The following is a 5734-nucleotide window of genomic DNA, read 5'->3' on the forward strand; positions in this document are numbered from 1 at the left end:
GAGATGGCGTCTTTGGTCGGATTCAAGGTGATTTCATTTGCAGAACTGCGATGGAAACACTTCTCTCAACAATCGGATGTTGCCACCGACCCAAACCACGAAGACGACGACGACAGGAAGTGGTTGGAAGATGGAGCTGCGTGTGTCAGATGACTCATCAGGAACAAACTTGCATTTCTTATTTCATGGAAAAGCAGCTTGTGTCGGTGGCTCTGCTCCAGCAGTTGTCAGTTTGTTTGTTGTTGGTTTAAATTTAGCTCTGAATACTTTAATGTGATGACAGCAGATACTGAGAAGGCCAGCTGCTCTGACTGGTTTCCTGCCTTCACGCGTCGCGTCAGTCCTTCACTTTTTCAGACGTTCCTGTTTCAGAAACATGATGAGTGAAAAACCAGCAGCGTCTGAATCTCAGGATGATTCATAAAAACCTGTTTCCTGCAGAAACGATGAAAATCCGTTGGATGTTTTTCTCTTTTTGCTGCTTCTACAAATCAAACGTGATCAACAAAATGTGGCTGGAGATAAAAATGGATGAAAAATTGCCCACATTAAACGGGACTATGTAACATTAATATTCACGCCTCTGGCTCCGTCAGTGAGGGTCGTCTCAGGCTGGCTGCTCATCTGGATGCTGCAGTTTTTCTCATTTCTTCCTGATAAACTCTTCCAGCTCTGCTAGGTTGATGGGCGATCAGCTGTTAATAGGTCTGGGCTTTGACTAGGCCTCTCCAGAACAAACCATCTCTGTGCAGCTTCGGGTCGTCGACTCTCTGGAAAATAGATGTTGTCTGAAGACGTGGTTCTCTGGCAGAACAAGTGTTCATTTTACCTTCTACCTCAACCAGCATCATGCTGCCACCACTTTGCTTCACAGTGAGGACAGCGTGTTTGTGGTCATGTGGAGTATTTGGTGTCCACCTTGTGTGATGACCCAAAAGCTCAATTTTTCAACAACCTGTTCTCTGATTGGTTGTTCTTTAGTCTCCGTGCTGCAATGGTAGCCATGGATACTGATGAACCAGTGACTGGACCTTGCAGAACCACAAGTCTTTATACTGCAGACGCTCACTGCTCTCCAATGACATCCATCACACTCATCACACTACAAGCACCAGTTGGCTGGACCTCTGCTGGAGCTTCCAGTCGGTGTACTGGGAGACGGCTGTCCACCAGTTTGCCTGGAGGTGGAGCCTCCCATACGCAGTCTGGTCTCTCCAGAGGTGCTGGAGGAGGAACATGGGGAAGCACAACAGCTCCGTTTGCAGCTGAAGTGCTGGCAGTCGGTCGCTCATCGGTTGGTTTTGGAACAGTGTACACCTGCTGCTGGTTTTGTGTTTGTTCTACAACCTTTGCTGGAGCAACGATCTTAATGATCTTAATGTTTTTATTGTTCTGTGTTTGTAGAGAAAACCTCCTGTTGTTGGCAGCATTGAGAATGTTAGCAGTCAATCGTCTTTTCCCAGCCTGCCTGTCTTGTCTGAAGGTACGATAACGCTCCCAGAACGTATTGTATCCCTGAATGACCGGTGTCAGAGTCTGGTCCGCATTGCCGGCAGTAAGTCGGGCTCGTTTCCGGTGAGAGTTGGACTCCGCCAAGGCTGGCCTTTGTCACCCATTCTGTTCATTACCTTCATGGACAGAATCTCGGACCAGCCGAGGTGTTGATCCGTTTTGGTGGCCTTAGGATCACATCTCTGCTTATTGCGGATGATGTGGTCCTGTTGGCTTCATCGGATCGTGATCTGCAGCTCTAATGGAGCGGTTCGCAGCCGGGATGAGGCTCAGTGCCTCCAAATCCGAGGCCATGGTCTTGAGCCGGAAAAGGGTAGAGTGCCTTCTCCGGGTCAGGGGGGTCGTCCTGCCTCAAGTGGAGGAGTTTAAGTATCTGGGGATCTTGTTCACGAATGAGGGAAGAAGGGAGCGGGAGATCGASAGGCGGATTGGGGCAGCGTCTGCCGTGAAGCGGGCGCTGTACCGGTCCGTCGTGGTGAAGAGAGAGCTGAGCCAAAAAGCGAAGCTCTCGATTTACCGGTCGATCTACGTTCCCACCCTCATCTATGGTCATGAGCTTTGGGTCATGACCGAAAGATCGAGATCACGGGTACAAGCGGCCGAAATGGGTTTCCTCCTCCGCAGGGTGGCTGGGCTCTCCCTTAGAGAGAGAAGCTCGGTCATCCGGGAGGGACTCAGAGTAGAGCCGCTGCTCCTCGGATGGATGGATGGATGGATGGATGGATGGATGGAACGAACGAACGAACGAACGAACTTTGACCTGAGGATGAAATTTGTTTGCTCATGAACTTTTGGGTAATTGAAGTCGTTAATTCGTTGTGCGGCTTTAACACTGAGGCCTCATCAGACAGTATTTATTTATTTATAGACTCAACTATGTGCTCATCATTTTCCTCATCAGGTGACGCTCTGCCTCGGCCATTTTGATCTAAATTACTGCTTTTGTTGCTAATCTCCCTAAGCAGGTTATTTTTGACCACGCCAGACCTTATTGTTGAACATCAGAGGGATGGATGGACTTTCCAGTGATTCACCTGAAAAACAGATTCTGATGCCAAAATAGTTTGTCTGTTTTAAAGCCAACAGGTTTAATTTACTTCTTCATATTTTACTGGTGATAAAAAGCGGTACTGGGAAGGCCGCTCCCTCCAAACAGCCCCAGCTGCTCCGACTGGTTCTGTGTCTTTGCACGTCATCGTTCTGAACTCTTTCATATTTGTCCTGTGGGTCAGACGACACCGCTGAGAGAAAACAGGGAGGGAAAATGTTTTTTCATTATGTATGACTTTCTTTTGATATAACAACTGATTAGCACTTTGTTTTGGACTTTCACATAAAATTCCAGTGAAGTAACAGCAGGGCCGTGCAGAGGCCACTAAGGGGCAGGTGCCCAGCAACAAAAGGCCATCTTACCTCATTCTAGGACAGAATATTAAAGCCTCTCAGCTTTCAGAGTTTAATAAACAATGACAAATTACAAAAATGTGACATACACAATCAAAGCTAAGGAACATCTCCATATAGAGCATAACACTATGCTTATGTGAGATATTTTATTAGTCATTTCTTTCTGCAGGTCTATTTTGTTATAGGAAAGTTTTACAATATTCAAACCTGCAATTTAGCAGGATATGTAAATCAGAGCTGGACCACCAGACATATTTAGTCTTTACATAATTACACTATTAAAAATATAAACAAAGGCTCAAAGCAACCTTTTAGTGACTGTAATCTATAAAACAAAGATCTGCCTGTTTGCTGCAGTGGAGATGAAGACGGTCCATTCAGGACAGCAGAGCTGCAGCAAACTTTAACTGGAACTGCAGAAAAAGGAAAAGCAAATATTGAATTGTTAATGTCACCATGAGAAAAGCTRCTGAGTTTTGCTTAAAAAAACATTTTTCGCACATGATGTCGTGATCAGGGCCTAAAATCACAACAAAATATTACTGATGTGAGCAAATAAAGGTTTATGTTTGGCAAATAACTTTWTAAGTTCATGAGACAAAAATTAGTTATTTAATTTTAAAAAAGTTTTTTAAACAAAACATTTTTTAAAAAGAAATCATTACAATTCCAAAAGTTTTGATTACAATTTTATTTTACTTAAATGAGGTTAGTTTGTTGTTCATTGAATAATTAGGAAACAAATTTAACTTCATCCTATGTGAACCAGAAACTAAACTTAAAGTCTGGTTGAGTTTTTCCCTTCATTAATGTCACTTTTATTACATCCATTATATCCATCATGGTAATTCAGGGTGACTTATTGTTAATTCTAAATTAATATCCTTGTTGGACTTTATTTAAGTGTTATTCTCCTTCAGGATACATTTACCTAACGCCAGAATAAATGAAATGTACATTATGCAGCAAAGGAAATTAGAAGATCGGACATTTATCCATTATGGAGATGATCGGTTTTGGACGGGCGATGTGCCATTATTGCATAATAAATACTGAAGAATGACTGATATCATTAACGATACAGGGAAGAAGCTTTTAGTTATCTAGCTTTGCTAGCAAAGTAGTTAGCTAGCAGCTAGCTAATAGCACAACAACAGCCTAATGTCTGTATGATAAAATAGTGAATCGATAGATAAGAACAGTTTCTCCTCACCTGGCTGTCTCCTCCCCTCAGTAGTTCTTCAGAGAAAGGCAGACGCAGAGGCCTGTCAGTGTCTGTTGTATTTCATTACCTCTCTGTTTAAACCGCGACTCCGAGCTGAAGCAGAAACGATACTTCAAYGTTTTCCGTCATCTGACAAGCAGCAAGTCTCCACTTTATTCACCAGAAACGTTTGTAACGGATCTGTAATCTGGAACGTTCGCTACGTTGAGCTCCAGTTAGCCGCCTCATCTCACTGCGCGACGGGCAAAAGGTCAAAGGTGACAGGGGGCTGCTTATGTTGTACAAAAATAAATTATTTAAGTACATGTTATTATGTGTCAGAAGAGGGCTTAGGAAATAATAATACCCCCCAAAAAAAATTTGACCAAAAGGGCAAGGAGCTAAAAGGGCAGGTGTTCAAGCCCCCAGCACCCCCCCTCTGCACATGCCTGAATATATATGTATGTTTGTGGTTGTAATGTGACAATACATGGGAAAGGTCAAGGGGTGTGAATACTTTTACACGCCTCTCAAAGCCAGTGGAAATGGTCATTTATGAATATTAAAGATCCACTTAGTGATAATTAGCTCTGCGGTCGCTGTAAGTTAGTTCATCTTATTTTCGGTGTAATAAAACATTTGCAGTAGAAAGGTGGATAAGTGCAACACTTTCAACTTCACGCATAAATAAAATCCTTTCTGAGTATCAAATCTGAGATGGAGGCTGAAAGCCTGCAGCTGACCGGGAGCTGAAGAGAATTTGCTTCAGAGGCTCCTGAACCTTTCAAAGCCTGGAGCTGCACAGAACAGAAAACTAAAGAAAACATTGTGTTACAGACTAAACACAGGAACGGACCGTTTCAGCCGGAGCTGATCCTTTCACCCTGACTCACCCTGCAGATACAACAAGCAGCCAGACGGAGCCGGAAGGCGCTGGAAGACGGGAGAGGGTTGAAATGAATGAAATGATATGTCGGGTTCTACTCAGTACATTTAGTGAGTCAGGTTGGACCGAACCTGAAGCTAAAATGGAGGACAAGCTTTCATTGTCTTCAGAACATGATTCCTCCATCACTTCATGATTCACTTCAAATAAAGACACTTTTCACACATGTTTAATTAATCAACAGCTTTATTTCAGTTTGAGTCACTAAACTGTCCACATGAAGATACTTCAGTCTATACAGTAAAATAAAACGTGGTTGAAATGTTAGGAGAAAACAAAGTAAAAGCATTTTTAATAAAATCAGAGAGTTGTATCCCTTTTGTTCTTCTGTTTTAGCATCATTGCACTTAAAGCAGCTGTCCTGTCTGGTTAACTCAACCTCAGAGACACGTTTTCGGGTATCAGCTTCAACGGGGACGCATGCGCAGAGTTAAAGTAAGGGAACAGCTTCTCAGTGAAGGAATAAGTGAAGGTGTGAATGACGCTGTTGGTGTCGAGGTCGAGGAACACCAGCTTCCCTCTGTTCCAGTCCAGAATGATTTTGATCCTGCTGAGCCGTCTGCTCACCGGCAGAACCGTGGACGGTTCCGACAGGGCCCGGGCCACGTACTGACCGTCAATGCAGCCGATTCTCCACAGACGAGTCGGATGAATTCCTTTCCTCT

Source organism: Poecilia reticulata, unplaced genomic scaffold, assembly GCF_000633615.1.
Source record: "Poecilia reticulata strain Guanapo unplaced genomic scaffold, Guppy_female_1.0+MT scaffold_233, whole genome shotgun sequence".
Taxonomy (NCBI): Eukaryota; Metazoa; Chordata; class Actinopteri; order Cyprinodontiformes; family Poeciliidae; genus Poecilia; species Poecilia reticulata.